This window comes from Schistocerca cancellata, chromosome 3 (assembly GCF_023864275.1).
Source record: "Schistocerca cancellata isolate TAMUIC-IGC-003103 chromosome 3, iqSchCanc2.1, whole genome shotgun sequence".
NCBI lineage: Eukaryota > Metazoa > Arthropoda > Insecta > Orthoptera > Acrididae > Schistocerca > Schistocerca cancellata.
In genome coordinates this window covers 60348267-60371902 of record NC_064628.1, presented here as the reverse complement: position 1 = coordinate 60371902, position 23636 = coordinate 60348267, and the positions used below count along the sequence as shown (strand labels likewise).

Here is a 23636-nt window from a genome sequence, read left to right as displayed (position 1 = left end):
ATGAGTGACCTGCCCTTCTTTGCTAAGGATGGAATTATTAGTCTGATAGCTAAGATACTGTTGTGTATTTTTGTATGTGCCTATCAGTAGAAATTATTTTTCACATCCTGTAGATAAGTACTGGCTAATAGTCTGTCTCTCATAATTTTATCGTATGGATACAAGCTTAGTGCCGTAGTATACTGTATTGCTGTGGTCCACCATTGAAAAAAGAGACATTTCAACTGCTAAAAAGAGCATATAGCATTAGCTGCAGCCACTGTTTCTTAAAAATTTCTAAGGACTGAAGTTCACTCTTAGTATTATGTTTCACCAAGATACTATCTGCTTTGCAATATATTCAAGCAAAACATTAACTAACCACTTTGTTGTGAGCAATTTCCAAGCTTCCGTCACGGCATAACACTCACCATTTCATCAGTAACACCCATTGATTGAAACTGTTAAAAGCAAGACTGACCATCATCTTGGTCAGTTTGTGACACTGAACTGTGAATTCTGATGAATACATACTGCTAGGCAGGCGCACATTCTTTTCACTTTTTCAGTATTGCAACATGAAGAAGCTGTTAATTGTTATTAATGATGGCTTCAAGAGAACTTTTTTGTGATGGTGTGTGCTAGATTTATGTCGATATTTGTAGTCTCAGTGTGGCACATGTTTTAACTTACAATGAATCTTCACTTCACTGAATGCTCTGAAAAAGAGAAAGAAATTTCATTATTATATTACTGTAAGTCATACACAAGATAAAGCTCATTCTCTGATATTCATTTATGGTTTTGCAGTTTTCTTATATCAAGACTGCGGAAAAATGGGCAAACTCTCAAACGTAAAAGCTTAGAGATAAGTGTTTCCATCCGTTGCTGGGTATGCGAACTATCAAAATTAACATTTCTCTCACGCATAAATATCCTAATGTGATATTTAGGGGTGAGACCGGTGTGAATTTTGATAGTTCCAATAGCCAGCAACAGATGGCAACACTTATCTCTAAGCTTTTACATTTGAGGGTTAGCCCATTAGGCCATGTGTGTCTTCATATATAGCATGTATTAACGCAACAATGGAAAAAGGCTCTCCATCTCATTTGTTTTAGCTGTGTGCCTCCACATTTTCAGGAATAAGTAAATAGCTGCTGTTTATTACTTTAGTTCATCTACACCTACCTGACTACTCTGCAGTTTACGCAAGTGCTTCACAGAGGTTATCTTTAGCAATAAAGAAAAGAGTTTCATTGCAATATCATTCAGTAGGAAAGTGCATTTAGTCGCCTCTAACACATAGTTCATCATAGTTCAGTAAACAAGAGCTGTAATAATTATGTAGGAAAATAGAATATATATTTCTATACACAATTTCATGCTAATCAGTTTATTTCCTGTAAAGCAAAAGTATCTTAACCACATTATATTATGTGAGTTATCAGTGAATTAAAATGTGTTGTGACTTAAAACTGGATTCAGTGATATGATTTGGTGCCAGTTTTGTGACTTAGTATCTTTTTTCTGTTGATTCAAGCAAGCAGTTTTACAAGGGTTGTCCAATGTCGTGTAAACCATACATGTTCGCTCCACCCTGCCCCAACACACTCATTCATATAATTTACTGGGACTACTTGCAGGCATGTCCTGAATTGTATATAACGTATGTCTTGTGAAAGACTGCTGTAAGTGTGGACATTCAAATATTTACAGCATGACGACCTCTGCCTAGTTTGTTGTCTGTGTTGGATGTCACTGATATGATTTGTAATTCATGTTTAATACAAACTTTCAAGATTGGAGATTGGAAAATAATTCAAAAATAGATTCAGAAAGTATGATCATATCTGAAATATGTTTCTGCAGAATCTCTTAGAATCTGTATAAATAACAGCTAGAAAATGTAAAAACAAGGGAATGTTATATGAACGTGGTGAATTGTGGTTCATATTTAAAAAAAAGTAAGAAAGAAAGGAGAAAAGAAAATGTGGTAGTGAGAATAATTTGCCAGTCTCTATGTTATGCAGATTTTAAACTTGTGTTTTCACAGAGAATCACTACAAAAATTAAAACAACTTTAGTCTAATGTAAAATTGTTTGTTCCAGGAATACTGCTACTGAAAGATTGGCTGCCACTGCATGCTGCAGCATGGAGATACGGGATTGATCAACGCCCAAAGTTTCAGCATGTGTGTCCGAGGTGTAAGAAACAATATAAGTTTCAAACGTCTCTCGCCCGTCACCTTAAATATGAATGTGGTAAAGAACCAACATTTTCATGCCCAGTGTGTCCGTACAGAGCAAAGCAAAAGGCACCAATGCAGAGACACGTCTTGCATGTTCATGGCTTAACATATTGACCATTTCTAAGTAGAAAATCTAGTATTTACACTGGAAAATTAACTGTGGTTTGTTTCATTATTTGTGAAAGAGTAGTGATCATGATTTTCATCGTGGTATGAATGCAGAAAATTGTTATATTTTTAGTCGACACTCCTTAGTATAATTTTTGCAGATAGAGATATGGTGTGAAAGACCACCACCTAAACAGTGTGTCTGGTGTGTCTGTTGTGCGTTTGTTTTTGTTACATACAGCATTTGTATATTGTCTAGTGTTCTCAACGTAGTTGTGAAGTGTGTCGAAACTCACTCATGGAAACAAATATTATTAACACATGGGTGTGAGTCAGCAACATAGCCTTAGGGTTTTATTGTGTAAATGAAAGTTTCATCCCCACATGTCCAACTATAATGCTCTTTTCTATTCTTAATTGTTTTGTGATCTGATTTAATTTAACAGTTAGGTTTGTCACAATTAGTTTTTTTTTTTTTTTAATTCCTTTTCCTAATGATGCCGATTTTTATGTATTTGTGTTATTTTCTTTAATTTTAAGTAAGTTTATTTACTGGATTGGGCTCTTGACTGGCTTTTTTCAATCCTGGTGATTCACTCCTGCCAGCAGCAGCTATTCCCCCCATCCTCTCTCTTATTCACCTGTCTAAACCAAAAATACTTGATAGATAAAATAGTGTATCTATTTCTGTCCACTGTTTAAACCAACACTAAATGGCATTTTTAGTGTGACTTTCTGATATGTATGTTAACAGTAAGAATGGAATACTAATATTTTTTGTGGGCGCTTTAAAGCTGACAGCAAATTTCACCCAAGTTACCCAGCAAGTGATGTTTATCATGTCTTATTGCGTGATTTCAAAACTTGTTGACTCTCCTTCTGATATTGGAATCCTGGAACACCCTACTGTCTTGACTGATTATTTTAAACTAAATATACCGCAGTGTCAAAATGCTTGCTTACATAGTTCTCATAAGCTGATGTTTAGATGTCATGAGGTGCCCAACCTGCATTTGTTGCCTCAAAGTTGTACTGTTCTCAGCAATGGCTTGTATTTCTTAACCTTTAATTTTACTATAGGCTGTGAAACTCTTGTTGTCATCTTTAATATTGGGATTAGCCCACCTGAAACTGCCTGAATGGGAACTACAGCAGTTAATTTTGTACTACTTTGGAAAAGTCACTTGAAACTTATCAAAATAAACCTTTGCTCTATGTGAAGTGGGACAGGATACTGTGCATTATTTAAATTACAAGTATTACATTTTACTACGTGGTTGTGCAGAAATAAAAACTATGCTGTAGCTGCCATTCCAAGAAACAGAGAAAGCGTTATCCCTCTATTGGATGCATGATGTATAGTGTCAAAGTGAGTTTGTGAAGACATCTTTAGATTAGAGAGATCTCCATAGTTTTATTTTGACATTTTGATAATATTGGTTGTCAAGTTTGGTGCAGGTATGTACATGTGGACAATCATGTTAAAAAAAGATTCCTGCCACCAGAAAGTGCATTATAATATTAAGGAGATTTGTTTTTGCAATGTAATTTATATGATCTGAAATAGCAAATTTAAGAGCTATATGGAGATTGCCACAAATATTTATAGTCTAAGTTTGTACAATAATGTTAGGCTTACTTTTTGTTATGTTATTTGCCGTAAAAACATGGTCAAGTCAAAATCAGGAAATTAAAGAAACTATTAAACATATACATATTTATTTTTATTAGTGCTATAAATAATAGTAATGATGATAATAATAATAATATTAATAACGTTAAGTGGTCAAAGAAATTTTTGAGCATTGATATCAAATCATATCAGTTTATTTCTCTGAACATCCGTCTATTGTACTGTGTTCAAAATACTGAAAAAAACAACATAAAACTGCATCTTGTTCTAAGTGTAGAGGACAAAACAGTTTTATAACACCAACAGTATAAATTTAGGAATTCTCATTATCTTAATTTGAAGCATGAATTGCATCTATACTGTTAGAAAAAGATCATCGTCTGAAAATGTCACACACTCTCCAATTTGAGACCTTAGAGTAAAATGTTCTTCTTGATTTTCTGATATCAATCAAATAATTTGATATGTATATTAATCATAAATATAATGTGGTTTGGAAATAAATGTTTGTTTACGTAGAGGTAGGTAATATATATTGATAGAAGATGGCAATTAATTTCTTATGTATATTTTTGTGTGAATTAGAAATACTGTGACAAGATAGGAAGTTTTTTTATCTTTGAGTCGAACATTAATTATTTGGAGTTCACCTAAAGCACTGAAGACTCGTAAGTGATCTTAGCAGTTTTTAACATAGACTGATTTTCTCATGTTACTTTATTGATAACTGGAGCAGTAGTGTTTTAATGTATGAAATATGAAAATTATATTTGACCATCATATCAAATCATCTTTTTATTTCGGTGATTTTCTGTTAACACTTTCTCCATGCGATGTAATCATTACAGCTCTTTGAACTCTCTCATCTCACTTTGAATGTTTGGCTTTCTGAACACAGAGCCAAATTAGATGAGTGTATCTAATCTCTACTGAAAAGTGTAAATAAGTATGAAAACTGAAAAGTTGAAATTTGAAGTAATACAGATTTCAGGTGTCTACCTGTTTGCTATTAAGACTGTAACACATTCAGCACAATTGTGAAACAGTGATAATACATAATGGAAGTATGGTCAGTGAGCAACATGTATGCACTGGATCTGATGTAGGTGTTAAGCTTAAGTTAATTATTATAGTGCATATTTTGTTCTGTTTTCAGAGTGAAGCATACAGAAACACAAAATCTTTAAATGTCAAAGTTGGAATAGTTTAGATAACAGCAACAAATTGGTTATTTTTTTTTAAATATTATGTTAACTTTTTAATAAGTTTCTTTTTAAATTTTGCTCTGGAGTTAAACATCTAGATTTCTGACTCCCATATGCATTTAACGTGCTATGCTGTGTGCCAATTTTCATATATAAATATGTATTATTCTGTTCTCTTATTAGCTGTTTCGTTGCTTTTGTTCAGTTCGCTTTTTCCACACTTTGGTAATAATTGCAACCACATTAGCTGGTTACTGCCCTAGGGATACTCCTATTGGGAAGTGACTGGTATTTTTAAATTTTTGGCTTTCATTGTTGTGTTTGTTTATTTATTGTTTTATTTATCAGCAGGATGTTGTATATTTGTGTGTGAGACATTCCCTTATTGCCGTAAAAGAAGAATGGCTAGGTTGTCCGTAAATTCATTCAGTAACTACTAATTTCAGTAGTGTTTCAGTTCACTTCATTGAAACATCATTCCCAATGTTTTAAACAATACACTTGGTCACATAAAAGAAAAAAGAAAGAAAAAATGAATTACATTTCTGAATATTTTCAAGGGTTGGTTTCAGGAAACTTGCAAAAAAGTGATTTACAGCAAGGTATATGTTTGCAAGTCAATTGGCATTTACAGCAAAGAATATGTTTATAAGTTACCAGTATGAATAATTTAAATATGAAATCATTGGTTTGCTCCAATAAAAATTTATCAACATTTTCTAAATTGTTATTGAAATTATTGTGAGCTTCAACTGTTGTTAAAAATATTGCAAAATTAATTTGTGTTACAAAAATTGCAGTACCATCAAGAAATTATCATAAAATTCAAATTTTCAACTGCGCATGACTTACAGTGATAAACTTTGTCCAGCAAATGTAGACAAACTGGCATTTACCAAATGCAGTATATATTACATGAAACTGAAGAAGATATAAGTGCTGCCTTTTGGAACCACGTATTCATTAATTAGGTTTACAAGAAATGCATTTTTCAAGTCTTCAGTAACAAAATTATCCAGGACATGGGTCATAAGAGAGATGGCAGATGAGGACATGAAGGAAATAAACAGTTGTGGTGACATGTCATAGTTTTTGTACTTATTATATTTTTGTATTATTCAAGGTTGTTGAACAACACACGATAATTAAGACAGCAGTCAATCTTGCTCAAAGTTCTTTGTTTCCTGCTGCATACCAAAATTCTTCTTACCCAGATAATATTACTTTCCATTTTTTAGATTGCAGGATCGGCTTGCTCCGTCTCGTTGTTAATAGTTTTCATTAAATCACCTCTGAGTAACACAGAACATCTATATAAGGTAGACAAATAAAAAATCAAATTCTTCTCTCACGTAAAATATACTTAAACTTTTCCAGAATCCAACACTTTATTTTAAAAATTCTGTAACTACTTTATCCGTCTTCTCATCTGGTAAAAATAAAATATATCTCTAGATGAAAATAATATTCAACACCTCAATAAATCAGTACATTACTTCCATTAATATATAACTTTTAATATGAGTAAACAACACCAACTCTCTTACAACTTTTATTATCTTCAAAGTTGGCTGACAAAGTCTCAATGACATATCAATAAATAATGAACTAAGATTTCCCAAATTCATTAACTTAATGTTATGAATTCATGATATGTCTCTCAGAAAAAGTAGGAACAATGTGATGAATTATTATGCTCCAAAAACATCAAGATACACAGAGACAATATGTGATTGTCGCTCTGAAGGATGATGACGTAGTGTGTGTTGGCTTGTGACCATTCGACAGTGTGACCTGTCTTCAAAGACATCACACATTCTTCATGTGATCAGCCATTACATGGAAACAGAAAAATACAATTTCTCTAATCACAAAAGATACGTACATGTAATTAAAAAGATAATAATAATTATTTGAATAAAATGTGTTGAACATATATGTGGTCAGCAATTGTGAAAATGCTTCATATTCTTCTTCTTCTTCTTCTTCTTCTTCTTCTTCTTCTTGCATTATGGCCTCAGTAGGACCACGGGTAGCCTCTTTGTGGACTGCATTTTCCTCTTCTTTTCCCAGAACCTCTTCATTCTTTCTCTTCTTCTCTCCCGCTCTTCTTCCGAGATCTTCAGATTCCATTTCTCCTGTTGGCTCCACTGGTGACACTCTGATCTTTTCCTGTATTCTTCTTTTCATTGATCTCCGGCATATTGGTCATTGCATATTTGTTCCTCCAATTTTCCTTTCCTTCGACCTTGATCCTCAATTCCAACCACTCCTTCCGAAGTTCAACAACCCACTTGGTTCCTGTCTTTCCCCATATCCTCCCCGTTGTTTCCCACACTCTTTTCATCATTTGGTCCATACTCATCCTACATGTCCAGCAAACCTTGCTCTTTTGAGTCTGATTTCCCCGGATATTGTTCTCATGTTCTGGTACAATTCTTCCCTAGGTCTTCTTTGCATCCACCTCTCTTCACCTCTTTTGGGACCTAGTATTTTTCTCTCTTCTTTCTTTAGTTGATCTGCCCCGTTTCTTCCTAGTGTCATCGTCTCAGCAGCATATAATACTGCATTCCTTACCGTTGCCTTGTAGTGGCTTATCTTTTCCTCTGTGGATATATTCTTTTTATTATATATCTCTCTCGTCATGCAGAAGGCTGACCTCATCTTCTTTATCCTCTCTGTTATTCCCTCCTTGCTCCTGTTCCTTCCTGTTATAAATTCTACCAGGTATTTAAATTTGTCCACCATTTGCACAGTGCCTTCCGGTGTTTCCCAGTCTGCAGTGGTATTTAATGTCGTTGTCTTGTTATAGGCGATCCTCAGTCCCACCTTTCTGGCTACCTTACTTAAGTTGTCGAGTTGTGTCTTTGTGTCTTTTTCCGTCTTGCTTATTATTACTATGTCATCTGGAAAGGCTAGACAGTCCACTTGTGCTCTGTTGTCTTTTTTGCCCCCACATGGGTCTTTGGTATTCCCATTTCCTCGTTTATTGCTCTTCACTGCCTGATCACTTCGTCCAGTGCTATATTGAACAACAGTGGTGACAATCCATCTTCCTGTTTAACACCAGTCTTGATCTCAAATTCTTCTGACAGCGCTCCTCTGAATTTCAGCCTTGGTTTTGTGTCTGTCAGAATTTCTTTTATGAGTCCTTGTGTAGTTCCATCAAGTCCTCTGTTCTTCAGGATCCTAACAAGAGTCTGTCTGTCGATGGAGTCATGTGCCTTTGTGAAGTCCACAAAGGTTATTACTGTCTTTTTGTTTTTTAATGCCCTATGTTCTATCAGTTGCTTCATGATAAATATCTGTTCTATACAACCTCTTCCCTTCCTGAATCCCGCTTGGTAGTCACAAAGTGTACTTTCTACCTGTTCATTTACTCTCTTGAGCAATAGTTTTGACAGCACCTTGTATCTCACCTCTAGTAGTGATATTCCTCTGTAGTTGTTTGCATCTCTCTTGTCCCCCTTCTTATGTCTTGGTAATACAATTGCATTCTTCCATCCTTCTGGCAACTTCTTTGTTCACCAGATCTGGTGAATTATGTTGGTCATGTTGTCTATTGCTTTGTTGCCTCCCCACTTTTTTATCATCTTGGCTGCTATACCATCTTCTCCAGTTGCCTTATTAGTCTTTAGATTGCTTATGGCTTGTGCGACTTCATCCCTGGGGTGAGGGCTTGACTCTCTCTCTTCTGTGTCAGTCCACAGTTCCAGCTTTTCTTGAGGTGGTTCACAGTTCAGCAGATTGTGAAAGTGCTCTGCACAAATCCGACAGTTCTCCTTCATACTGACAGCCAGCTCCACTTTCTTATCTCTTATAAACAGTTCTCTAACCCTTGTATCCAATCAGACTCTTTTTGAATTTCCCAAAAGAGTGTCTGCTGTTGTTTTCCCTGAAGTTGGTCTCAATCTCGTCCAGTTCCTGCTTCATCTTTTGTCTTCTGGTCCATCTTATTGTTTGAGCAGCTTCCTTTCTTGCTCCTAAGGAAACTTCCTATTTTTCCGGGTCCTTCTTGCTGCTCCAGTCTCTCCAGGCTTTCCTCCCGAGTCTCTACCGCTTCCTCACATTCCTTGTTCCACCACCAGTGCTTCCTTTCCCCATAGTTCAGCCTGTTTTGCCATATTTCACTTCAAGTCGTCCCATTCATTGAATGATTCAATTCCTTCCTCATATCTGGATTGATTGTGTCTTAATTTGTCTCTGTATACGTTTATGTTTTCTGTTCTTCTATTTGTGTGTGGCAGTCTGTCCCTGTCTGGAATCCAAAGGCACTTAACTTCTATAAATAGTGATCCGATTCTATTCTTGTGTTCTTTCTAACCTTTGTGTTCATGATATCTTTAGCATTTGTCCAGCTGATTGCTATGTGGTCAATTTGTTATTCCCCAAGGTGGGTGCATGGATTTGCCCATGTCTTTTTCTTACATGGTTTGGCCCTGAAGTGTGTTGTCATCAATCTCATTTTGTGTTCTCGACACAGTTCAGTTAGTCTTTCTCCATTTTTATTTGTCTGCTGGTGTGCAGGGTACTCGCCCACTACTCCTTTATGTTGCTTCTTTCTTCCAATCTGTGCATTATAATCTCCTACAAGTATCTTTACATGTCTATATGGTATGTTTTTCAGTGTATCATCTAGCTCTTCCCAAAAACTATCTGCAACTTTCTTGTCTTTCCTGTTTTTGTCATTTGTAGGTGCATGTGCATTTATTATTGTATACTTTTTGTTCCCTGCTTGAAATGTCAATGTTGATATCCTTTCTGACCTGCTCTTCATTTCAGTTATGCCATCCTCATTTCTCTTGTCTATTATGAACCCTGTACTAAAGCATCTAGGTGCATGTCTTTCCTTTCCCACTTTAACTCCTAGTTTCCCCTTCAGTATTATGAAGCCTTCTGACTCCTCTGTATCTTCATCAGTGTATCTTGTTTCTTGCATTGCTGATATTTCAATGCTTCTCTCTTTCATATCGTTTATTACCTGTTTAAGTTTACCAGTCTTAATCATTGTCTGTACATTTATGGTTCCAATTCTGAAAGTCTTTTTAGTTTTAATCTTCTTTGAGGTTCTTGGGAGCTCCGACTCTTCCCTTATGCACGTTTTGGCAGGTCCCCCAGAATCCGAATGCCCGCTTGCGTCGACCTTGGTCAACGGGGGATTGTCCCCCTAGGGTAATCTCGATTCCATAGTGCGATCCATTCCATGAGCTAAAAAAATTTTTTGATGGGACGGCTCATGTCCATCCAGTTACACGACTAATTGTTAGCCCCAGAAGATGGGTTCAGGCCACCCCTGACATGGGGACACAGACGCCTTTGGTAGCTGCCCCTAACATGGAGTACAGCCGCTACCTGTTTTGTTTCAGTGGCTCTTCCGCTCTCTCTGCCGTTGGGAAGCGACGTTCCTTTTCCGCCTTCGAGACTGTTGGCTGGGCTTCGCCTGTAACCCTAGGTAGGAGCCCTAACTGGGTGCTACCATCCGGAGCCAGATGGACGCAGGTTCTTTTACGAGGTTGTTACTCCTCCCCTCCTCCTTCCCCATGGCTTGTGAGATGGGGCACTGGGCTGGGAACCGGCAATGGCAGAGTTTGATTGGGAAAATTTAGTGTCACAAATAAATTTCTGATATCTTGCCACATATTAATTGATTCCTTTCTCTCTTTATTTGATTATAGGTTCATTTATTGATGTCCCTTTCATTAATAACCATGTTACTGGTACCTACTGTTTTTTGAATGTGCATCAAGCTTGACATTCCCCAGGGGGCTCACATCTCTTTTGTGAGTACGTGCTTGGCCACCACGGGGCCCCAGCCCTTGCAGTGCTACTTCCCTTTCTATGCTGCAAGTCTATCTTTCTCCTATTCTGGTTTTTCCTCTCTACCTTTCTGTTGGATGGTCTTCTTGGTGCCAATTTTGCTTGGACCTGGTTTGTGTTTTGGACCTTCATTTTCTTACGTTCTACGACATTTCGTTATTAATTGTATGGTCCCCTTGTTGCTGGATTTCCCTTGCTACTTCTTTTCTAAATTTCAGAGAAGTGCACGTCATGCATGGAAGGTTGCCCAGGGTGGTATATATTCCAAAATTTTGTCTTTTTCTACCCTTCTTTCTTGTAATGGCTACCACCCAGTAGTCACACCATTGTGCTGGGGAGGGGGGGGGGGGGGGAGGTCGCATTGTCAAGTGGGTAGCCCCCATGACCACACAGGGATCACACTGTTGGTGCCTGATTTGCTGAAAGCTCCCCACACAAGCCTTGTGCCCCTGCCCCCCCCCCCCCCCCCCCCCCTGTCTGGGTCAGTGGTATGAAACCTTTCCCTGTTCACCAGACTGCACCGTTTTCAAACGTGAAAAGAAAATCGAGGAATACAAGACCCGTGACCACCTCGCATATCAAGAGGCCAAGAAGAAATGCAGTCACCTACTTTGTATGAAATTTCCTACTACTATGATGACATTGCCTTCTTTAGTGCCTGTGCCATCACCCTCTGTGTCATCTACGTCAGGCCTCGGGGCCGTCCTACTGCTTCTCCCACACACCCCTTTGGGATCATCGACTCCCTATCCTCTGGAGATGACGGTCCCCAGAGAAGCAACATCCTACTCCAGCACCCCTTACCAAGAAGGGGTCCTTTCGGACACTCACTTCCCAGAGCTCTACTGCCCTGCAGCTGGATGCCAACAAGAAGCGGTAGGAGCCAAAACTTGCAGGTTGTAGGACTTTACGTTCCTCCTTTGTCCCAGAATATGGGGCAGACAAGTCCTCGCAGAAGTCTAAATCATCTAAGGACAGAAAGTTGTCCTCCAAAAGCAGGGATATTCTGATGGCCATTACACTTCACATGTTCCACCTCTGTATCCAAGGCAGTATTCTTGTTGGCACCTATAGCTCCAGCAACCCCCCCTTACACAAACATGCCTTGATTTGAAACAAATGTGTATTGATTGAATATCTTCACAGCCAGTGGCAACAGGTAGCACTGAGGCATGACGTGCCTCCTCGGTTCCTTCACACCCCAACAGGATACTGGTAGCATGACGCAATGGGACTGTAGCAGTTTTTTTCGCCAAGACTGAACTACAACATTTTTTATTCACTTCCCCTGTCTTTTTTGTGTGACCCCCCAGGAAATTTGTTTCCCAGCAATGAGGACCCCTCCCCTCCATGGCGGTGGGAGCTATTTTAAGAATTGCACTGACAATGAAAGAGCATCAGGTGGTATTTGCGTGTACATTCTGTACTCTGTCTACAGCTAACAAGTGCCACTCAACAAGACTTTGGAAGCTGTGAAGAAGTCTCTAGAATTTACCATCTAATACCTGTATCTCCCTTCTGACAATGAAACGTCCCAGAATGTTTTGTCTGTGTGGTTTTCTCAGCCCCCCCCCCTCCACTCCCCTCCTCTTTCCACCTTTCCTAATACTGGGTTACTTCAATGCCCATAACCCTTTGTGAAGTGGAACAATGACACTGGTCGTGGTAAAGTTGTCGAAAACTTTCTCACTGAGCTCAGTCTGTGACTTTTGAATACTGATGTTACCATACACTTCAGTGTGACATATGGGTCATATTCGGCCACTGACCTTTCTATTTGTAGCCCAGGTCTTCTCCCATCCATCCATTGGAGAGTCCATGATGACATTTGCAACAGTGATCATTTTCCGATTGTTTTGACCCTCCTCAGCATATTTGTGTGGGTGTCCTCCCAGACAGTCTCTCTCCAAAGCTGACAAGGTGCTTTCACAACAGCCATTGCCCTCAGCACAACTGCAACCATTCTATTCGCAGCTGAGACTTAGCGATCTCCTCTTCCTTGGGTACCCCTGTTGGAAGACAGTATCTTGGTGGACCTCTGATATCGCTGCAACCATTGGCGATTGCAGGTAAGTTCTCCAGTGTAAAAAAAAAAAAATTAAAAAAATAAAAAAAAAAATCCATCGTGGGAGCAATCCATTGCCTTTAAATGGCTCCATGCTCAGGTCCACCACCTCATAAAATGACACAAACAAGGATGCTGGGAGCAGGGTGTGGAAACCATTGGACCACATAGCCCCCCTTCGCAGGTTTGGGTGAGGATTTGGTGTCTCTATGGATACCAGTAGGCCATGGGTGTACCTGGTATCTCTATAAGTGATGATGTCTACACTGATCCAGACACTGTTGCCAAACATTCTGCTTTTCATTATGCATGAGCCTCTGCACCTGATAATTATCAGCCTGTATTTTGTACCCTCGTCGTCTGTAGCGGGTAGAGCGACTTCCTACACCATTTCCTGTGTGTCTTGTGGAACCTTATAATGCTCCATTCAGTGAGTGGGCATTCATCAGTGCCCTAACCCTTTGCCCTGACATGGGTCCAGGGCCAGACTGCATCCACAGCCAAACACTCAAACAATCATCAATAATGGATTAACTTCTCATGGTCAGGGTTCATAGTCATGTAGAACTTTTTAAAGGAGATTATATTTGCTGTTGACTGTAGAAATTATTTGTTTCACAATTGCAATTTTGGCTTTGGGCCATTTTCAATTGGGACTACAAAAGATTTTGCGTACTGTATTTCTACAATGAAAAGGCTTGTTTTTGACGATGTCATATATAGATGTCAGAGAATTTGAAAGTCCAACATGTGCTGAAGCAAAATCTTTTGCAGTGCCATTTGAAAATGGCTCAAAACCCAAAATTGCAACTGCGAAACAAATAATTTCTACAGTTATCAGCAAATATGATGTCCTTTAAAAAGTTCTACATGACTGTGAACCATGACCACCTTATTAGTGAATTGCCAGCATCACATCCTTGCCTATGCAACCATAACAGGATGAGTTCCCTAATCAGTGGCCAGAAAGTGTGATTGTATCATCCCCTTGTTATGGACAGTTATCGCCCAATTAACATCACCAATGTTCTCATGAATGTTCTCTGCAAGTTGCTCGATTGTATGGTGATGTGATGGCTGTGTTGGTACCTTGTGTCAGGGGTCTTCAGGTGCCATCCGAGAGCAGTTTTTGCCAAGGCCATTCTCCTGTTGACAGTTTGGTCTGCCTAGAGTCTGATATTCTGTCAGCTTATGCCTGGTACTGACATTGTCTTCCTTTGGCTGACATAGGACTTACAAGATGACATGTCATCACCACATCCCTTCTATCCTCCATGTGTAGGTGTTGTTGAATGCCAACTGCAGGGTGCTGTTCAAAATGCGCAGTCCTCGGCTGTCACCCATGGCTTCTGATTTTCTGCCGCAAAGATGTGTCATGCACTTCTGTTGCTGTCGTTCTGTCTATCCCCAACCAGAAATCTACTCCAAAGACCAAATGCTCAGTGTGGTGTAGTCTTATCATTTTTTGGTACTGGTCATCAATGCCTGGTTAATGCGGCATCCTCATCTTCCCCAACTTAAGCAAATGTGCTGGTCACACCTTAACACTCATCGCTGTCTCGGTTACACCAACTGCGGTGAAGACTGTTCTACACTTTTGGACTCTAAAAGGCTCTGATTCTTTCACATCCTGATTATGGAAGCCTGGCATCATCTTCAGCATTTCAGACACTGGCTGGACCCGATAAACCATTATGGTTTCCAACTTGCAACAGGTACCTTTTGGACTAGCCCTGTGAACAGCCTGGTCACAGAGCTGGCGTCTATACCATATAGATCGGTCGTCACCAGCTACTGCTCAACTGAGCATCTGAACTACCGTGTACTTTTTCCTGTTAGGGAGATTGACCTCCCATAACAGAGGTCAGGGTTTGGCATCATGATTGCAGTTCGCATACAAAATCTCTGCTCTGAACTCCATCTTTCTCCATTGTTACTTCGTGTCAGGGAGCAATCACATGCCGGCCGCAGTGGTCTAGCGGTTCTAGGCGCTCAGTCCGGAACCGCGCGACTGCTACGGTGGTTCGAATCCTGCCTCAGGCATGGATGTGTGTGATGTCCTTAGGTTAGTTAGGTTTAAGTAGATCTAAGTTCTAGGGGACTGATGACCACAGATGTTAAGTCCCATTGTGCTCAGAGCCATTTTGAGCAATCACATGCACTCCCAGGGTGTGTAACCCATTCTCAGATCTGCCTTGGCCTCTCCTGTGGACTAAAAGACTCTATAGACCCTGTGGTTTCTCACAACCTGTTCCTGGATGTCCTCAGTGCATTTCCAGGCTCAGACATGGTGTATGCTAATGGTTCTAAAGTCAGTGGGTGAACCAGGTTTGCCTACGCATATGCAAGGTGCAATGAACTACACCTGATGCTGAGTGGATGCAGTGTACTGACTGTGGAATTGGTAACCATTGCTCGAGGCCTGAACCACATTCATTCTTGCACTGGCAAGCCGTTCTTAATCAGCAGTGACTCTGTGAGTAGTCTTCAGGCTGTCGACCAGTGCTACCCTCAACACTCATTGGTTGTGATTATCCAGGATCTCCTGTATATCTCCACCATGCTGGATGGTCAGACATCTTTTTATGGGCCCCTGGTCACATTGGGATCCTTGGGAATGAATATGCTTACTGGGTGGCTAAATTGGCTACCAGGATGCCAACTTTGGTGGTGGGGGTAGCAGAACCAGACCTTCGGTTGACTCCATGCTGACAGTTGTTGGAAACTAGGAATCAATTGTCACATCATTGGTACAAAGTCAACTGCCATATCTTCCCTAACTTTAAGCCTTCTTCTTTTCTGTTAAAATTATTGTGATGTTTATAAATCTCTATGGCTTTTCTGTACGTACATGCATAATAATGCTATGTCATAACTAGCATGCTTTTCTCACTAAATTTTAATTCATGATCACCATCTTCAAAAACATGTTCTGCTACAGCTGATTTGTCAGTGATTCCCAGATGACAGTTTCGTTTTTGTTCGGTTAGGCGGATATTAACACTTCTTTTCATTGTTCCAATATAAACCTCAGTAGGGGATCCAGTAGTACTCACTATTGGTCTCAGTGGGACAGCAGGCGTATGCACCTTAGGTAGCCCATAAAATCTAGGAGGGTAAGCTGCTGCTTCTTCTTCTTCTTCTTCTTCTTCTTCTTCTTTTTTTTTCAAGGGTACTTTTTATCATCTGTAGGAATGGAAGACTTTTTTATTAAATGATTGGTAGCTGTTAACACTTTTGTTGTAGGACCCTTTTTCAACTTTTTGTAAGTGGTAGGCTCCAAAACATCACTGATCTTCGTATGGTTGCCTTCACTCTTCAAGTGCTATTGGATCCACTCCTCAAGAGTTGGCTAGACATCTCACCTTCTTTTTACAACTGTATATTGGAAAAACTAACCATCATATTAAGAAGTCTATGCACTTTATTGAAAAATTGAAGGAGATTACTGTCAGCCCAATTAATGTTCTTGTCAATTTTGATTTGGTATCCCTGTTCACCATGGTTCTGATTAACGAAGCTTTTTCTTACGTGGCTGATAAGTTTCCCACTGGTATGGTATCTTTGTTTTGACATTCCTATCCATGATTATTTTCAGTATAATTATGAGTTCTGTGAGCAGATTGAAGGAGTGACAATGGAAAGCCCTCTAAGTCCACTTGCTAATCTTTTTATGGAATTTTTTGAACAGCAGGCGCTGCAGTCAGCCAATAAAAGTCCTCTGAAGTGGTATTGATGTTGTGGATGATGCTTTTGTGATATCACAATGAAGAGGAATTGAATGGTTTCTTGGTGCATTTAAATAGTGTTAATCCAAGATACAATTTGCTAGGGGGTCAGAGAGCAATGGACAGCTTAATTTTTGAATGTTTCAGTAATTAAAAGGGCAGATTGGACCTTAGGTCATAAAGTATATAGGAAAGATACACATACCGACCATTACCTCCATAACGATTTGAACCATCATCCCAGGCAGAAGAGAGGTGTTATTAAAACTTTGATGGACAGGGCTAATGAAATCTGTGAGCCAGTTTATTTGCAAGAGAAACTAGATCATTTGCAAACAGCTTGTAAGAAAAATGGATACACTGATAATGAGATAGGCTGAGCACTCCATCCCAGAAGAAGTGTGTCCAAAAACATGCAACAACAACAACAACAGCACCCATTGACTGGGAAAATTTTTCTTCCATTTATCCACAATATCATGGACCGTATTGGGAAGGTTATGGCCCAAGTTTTCCAAGTTGAAACAATCTTTAGACACACCAAGAAGATTTATAAACACCACAATAATTTTAACAGAAAAGAAGAAGCCTTAAAGTTAGATAAGATATGGCTGCCAACTTTGACTGTCAGAGATAGTTTCACTGGTGACAGCATGTGACAAGTGATGGCACCCTCTATGCACTCTACATAAACGGGACCTCCACAGTCCAGGAGCCAGTTGTTGACTCACCTTGGAAGATGTTGCCTGCAGCTAGCAATGAAACATCAGCAAGAATTTCTACTGTTCGACCATGGCCTCTTAGCCCAGAAGTTTTAACTAATTAGGGAATCTACTGTCCTGGCCACCTTTTGGTGAAACTTTAAATATATTGATGCAATAATGCTGGTGCTAGCAGTCAACACCAGAGCAGTTGGTTTGGTTTAATTTTTTATTTGTGAGTTTAGTTTTTTGTCCTCTCTGTGTCATACAGCGCATTAGCCTCATTGGCTGCGTGAGGGATTGGAGGGGTGCCCCCATCACCTGCTCCGAACCGAGGGTCCCACGGCTGCCCTTGCTCAGTGGTCCATCATAGCTCATGCCCTTTTCACCTTTTTAAGTCATGTTATTCTTTCACATCTATTGTTGGTTGACAGACTTTAAGTAATTGTTCTCTTTCCTGAGATTTTATCTTGTCCATGTAGCTAGTTTACTTGTGGTTATAGAGGGTATGGCAGCACCATTCAGATGCAGAGGACTTGTTTCTAGCTGCATAATGTGTCACTGGGTCTCCAGCTGCTTCCTAGGCAGGGCAACTCTTCCACCTTCACCCTTTTACCCCTCTCTCACTTCTACTTGTTTCTGACTCTTGATTCTCAGATACAGTTGAGCCCATTGTGATTTGTCTTTTGTGTCCTTCCTCTCTGATTCCCAGATTGTCACACAAAGGATTATGGGAGTGGTGACCTCATGGTTTGGTTCCTTTAACCCCACCCACCCATCCATCCGTCCATCCATCCACCCATCCATCCATCAACCTTAACACTATTTGCTGTAAGTAGCAGCCTTAAATTAAAGATATAGTGAAATTATATGAAGTTATGGTTGAGATACCACAAATGAAGATCATGTGAATATGAGTTCACAGTTCACTGGTACATGACTGCTTGGTGATGAAACATGTTTCTTACACATTACGTTGGCAGCAAGCATGACAAACATTCATCAAGATCTGCATGTTGCTTCCTGTCAAGCTGGATGTCTCGAGGGCCCATAGTGTACCAGTATCATTTTAGCTCCTATCGATTCCATCTTCATAATGTGTGCAGGAAGAATGATTTTTGTCTTCTTCTGTATAAGTACAAATTTTCTTGGTATTACCGTCATGGATATTATCTGAATTGTGTGTGGAAGAAGGTAGTTTGAAAAATTCAATTATTTTGTGTTGTTTTCCAAATATCACAGATTGTTGTTTCACCAGCATTGTAAATCAGTGCCAGATTCTACTTATCGGTGTTGCCTTCTTCAGGTTTGTGTATTATTTACAGTTTCTGCTGTATCATGATAACAACACATTTTTGCTTTTAAGACTGTGTGTAGCAATAACAGAAACCAAATGACTACAGTATCCACTGCAACAGTACAGTCCAGCACTTGAGGTGTTTGAACAGCACGTTGTTTACTACACTCATATTGTAACATGACATTATCCTTCCAGGGAGAAGAAAAATTTTCAGCATCCAGCAGCTAAAAAAAAGGAAGGAAGAAAGTTGGGAGAAATAGGCCACATATAATCCGCTCGCAGATAATAGTGAGTTTACTATATACCTGAGTACACAAAAAGTTTTATTTTCTCTTTTACTGGTGTTTTTGGTGTGTTTTGTAAGATGCAGTTGATGCAGAGTTGCCAGTCAATTACAATCGTAGTTTGAATCCCTGTTCAACAGTTTTTGATAAAACTAGCCTGTAATGACAACTGGACTTACTTCAGAGAAGTTAACTGACAATTTCTCAACAAGATCGCCATATGCATCCAAATCCGCCACTGTTTTCAGTTTATTGTCAGTAAATCCTTCAGAGTAATGATTAATTTGTTAATTATGTAGTTAATTATTCATTGAAGTGGTTCATGCAAATACACTGTCAGCAGTATGTCTAATTGCTGTTTTTGTGGTTATTATTATGTATAGACAAATAATGTTGAATTGTTGCTGTCAAACGTTTTCACAGTTTTGAAGGGGGAAGATGAGTCTTAACATTCTGTTGATGGTTCATCATCAGGGTGAAGTACAAGCTTTAATTGGGGAAGAAAATCAGCAACATCCTTTACAAGGAACATTCTCAGCATTTAATGTAAAGGATATTAGAAACCACAGAAAATTTAGATTGGGATGATTGGACAAGGATTAGAAACTCCTGTCCTCCTGAATGCCAGTCTGGTCTCATATCCACTGTGGCAATTCACTCGATACAGTTACTTTTTGGGAATTCAGGGAATTCATTCTGGATATGACATGCATTAATACATGAGAATGCAAGTACAGTCTCGTATACACAATGGCTCTTCACTCAGTAAAACTACTTGCAGAGGGGTCAGAGAATTATTTCTGGGTGTGGTATTCATTAATGCATGGAGAAGTGTTTCTTGACATGGACTGGATATACCATCATCTTCCTGGTGTGAATGTTGCATGTTAAAATTTCTTCTTCTGATATATTTGCAGACAACCTTGCAGCCATCTTCAGTGGGAGTCAATGACAGAATTACAACCACTTGGCGCAACTCTTTGGGATAAATGTGCCTACATCAAAGATAAGACTGTCAGTGTCAGTCATAGACAAAACTTTGTGCTTCTAAGAATGAAATATAGAAGATGTCAAGTCAGTAAATCCACAGTGCTATTGAATTATGTGGTTAATTATTAAAATGGATTGCATGTGTTAGAATACCATGAGGGGAAGACTCAGAAGAATAATTACTCTGATTGCGCAATTTCTGTTTTGCGCAAAGTATGTTTAACGTGTGTGCAGTGCCCTCAGAATGTGAAAGAAGAAGGGTCAGTCCCAATAAAACATGACAAGGTATCAGTGTAGGACACCATACAGATGACCCTGCAACACCAAATAATGTAAAATCAAGTTGTTCAATAAACAAAACCCACTGATGGTGGCACAGAGGTGCCAAAACATTTTTGGGTAACAAGAAAATACAGTGTTTTGCATAAAAGGCGGAACCCATATCCAATAATTTTAACTGCGAACACAGAAAAAAATACAAGAACTGCAAAATCCAAAATATGAATAATTTTCTATTGGTTAATATGAATTTTTAAATGTGAAAATTTGATTACTATATATTAATGGATTGAGACTAATTGCTGTTAAAGGAATAATCTTTCCTAAAATGTAATTTGTCTCAATAATCAATAGGTACGTCTTGGACACACGTAGAGAATTGAGACTTTGTTGCGATTCTGAGAAGGGGTGATTCTTGTTCATCAGAAGTTTTTAAATATGGCTTGTCCATCATGTTTTTGTATGGAATTTATTTTTGGAAAAGAATTTGGGTACCTTTGCAGTCAGTGTCAACAAAAATTAACGAGTGAATAAGTAATGCTGTAATTTATTAACTATTTTTTCCATTAACGGCTTATAAATTCTACATATGTTGGCACAGTTTTTCCTTTTAATTTGTTTTCATTTTTATAAATTTGAGGTGTAGTGATGCTAATTTTTATTTTATAGACTATCATTATAAAAGAAAATGTAGTAATCTTGTTGATGTTATTATAACACAAATCTGGATGCTATTTACAAGAATCAATGTATTAAATGTGATTGCATATATCGTGAGAAACCACATTGTAGATATAAGCTACAACCACAATAATTATTGTTACAATGTTGGAATTTCTTTTGAGATTTAATTTTCATTTCTGTTATTTTATAGGTGCTGCAGTTTCCAAAATTAATTTCTAATTAAATTCCTTATTTATCTCCTTTATACAAAGCATACAGGCATCATTAAGTATATTAGACCCATATACGCGCCATTATTCAGTCACAAATGTATTCACACTTGAGCGCATTCCTGCGTTTCTAAAATATGTATTCAAATTATTTGTAGTTATCTGTGGATCAAAATGTTGGAGCTATAATGTCAGATACTGATTTTGTGTAATGATAAATGCGTTTCACTTGGTCATTTAGGCTGTAGTAACAGGAGAAACAGAAAAATCTTGTTCCTAAGGGAATGCATTTACATTTCAGATTTCAGTATATTGTTGTTACTGTTGAATATAAAATTTGAAATAAGTGCCACTCATGTGCAGCATTTACACAGACTATATTATATGAGGCTTATAGAGTGCTTATGTATCCATTATACAGTAGGAGAATACCTCCAGGTGCTCTGTGATGGTGTAATACAGGATAATCAATTTTGTAGGCCAGATGCTAACTGTTCCACACATACAAAGCTGGGCTGCTCCAGACAGCAATTGGAATCAGCAGTATTCATGCCCTAATTGCTTCAAAGTATATCGCTGGATGATCTCATTGCGCAGGCATATGAGATTAGAATGTGGAAAAGAGGGAAACCTTTGTTGCTCCATCTGCAGTCGTCGCTTCAAGCATAAGCATCACCTTGTTAATCACTTAGGTGTTCACAGACGCAGGTGGGAATAGCCACTTCTTGTTTATGCTGACAGAGAACCCCACACATTCTCTGCTCTATTCTTCTTTTTTGTTCTTTGTATCTTTGTATTATCGTTTCTTACAAGTAGCTTTGATGTTATGTATCATTTCTGACATTTACATCCAGTGTGCCTTGAGTAATAACTTCTGTATCATTTCACTCAATTGATACTGTAAAAGCAATGAACCAGTGTGTGATTTTTTTTTAATATTCAGCATATTAAATGTACATGTTTAAAACTCAAGTAACGCTTTTGTTAATATTAGAAAATTTATAGAATTTTACTGACATTTAGTTTTTCATTTAGGGATTACATGGCCAGTGGAAGCAGTTAACTGGTCTGAAAATTGTGTGGAGGGCTCTGATGAAAGAATTGGTTTAGAGGCAAGATTTGTGTGCAATAACTGTGGAAAATATTATCACCTGAATACTTCTCTCCAACGCCATCTGCGTGTAGAATGTGGACAAGAAGGAAGACATGCATGTTTCTCATGTGGTCGCAAATTTAAGCATAGGTTTACTCTCGCAACACATGTAAGAAGAAACATCTGTGACAGATTCAGGAACTTACAGTGAAATAAGAGCAATTTTGACTGTAAAAGGATTTTACAGTGTGATTGCAAGCATTTCAATAAATCAATATCGCATATGAGGCATTTTGTTGAGTCAGTTTGTGTGTTATTTTCCTAGTTAAGCACATCATTTTACTTACCATTTATTGAGAGCAAAGTCTGCTGTACATATATAAATTAAACATTATTCTTCAGAAAGTGTTAATTATTAATCACTGTTTAATTGTAAGTGATGAACTCCTGTGATTTTGGATAAATTAATTTGGAAGAGAAGTGTGATATTGTTGAACACACAAGAAAATGTGAGAATAACCCGAAATCTTCTGATATTCAACCATCGCACTTCAATAACAGCTGTTCTTTCTTTTATGAATGTCATACAAGTTGACACAACAGTAGAATGCTAAACATGATGACATGATTACAAACCAGACATTCTTGTTTGTATGTTTCTTTAATATGTTGTTGATTACTTACCACCAAGGATATCATTGCATCATCTGTAGCAATGGCCAGTCGCAATGAATGTGCACTCATTCACACTTTCTATTGCAGAGCTTCCATCAAAAAACTTAACAATTCAAATGTATAAAATCAGAGAGGTGTAGCTAGGATCAGCTGCTTTTTCTGACAACATTAATAGCAAACTATCACTATTGATCTGAATCTGATTGTTACATGGTAAAGGTACTTATTATGATACAGTATTTGCCATCGATATGAGCATAAGTAAATGTCTTTCAGAGTCAGTGGGAAGGCTACAACTTCTAGGAATACTATTCTGCTGTTATTCGATCAAAACTATGAACTAATAAGTAGATATACTCATTGCTGTCAAAAGATGACAGGTAATATGTAGCATATTCATTGAAGCTTATTATCATCAACCTCCACTGGTGTGTTTTTACAAACATTATACAAATATTTAGATAATTCATGGGAACTGCTTAAAACATAATATTTTAATTTAGTTTTCAATTTATGAAGGCTTACCAGTATCCTACCACTTTTTTGTGTACAACTTTCTAAAGCCTCTTAATTAAAATAAAGCTTGTCTGTTTGTGCAGAGTTCTTATGAAAATAATGTTCATAAATTGTATTG

The 23636-nt window shown here is 38.3% G+C and overlaps 1 long non-coding RNA gene across 2 annotated transcripts; it reads left to right on the top strand.

Annotated features, from left to right (window-relative positions):
• The first annotated feature begins 15122 nt into the window (after positions 1–15122).
• Positions 15123–23435, top strand: LOC126176964 (uncharacterized). 2 transcript variants are annotated; one of them, XR_007535716.1, is made up of 3 exons: positions 15123–19076; positions 19990–21942; positions 22270–23435. It is a non-coding gene; the product is annotated as an uncharacterized LOC126176964 (long non-coding RNA). The 2 variants fall into 2 exon arrangements; XR_007535717.1 differs by having other exon boundaries at positions 15984–19076; positions 21714–21942.
• Positions 23436–23636: the final 201 nt, after the last annotated feature.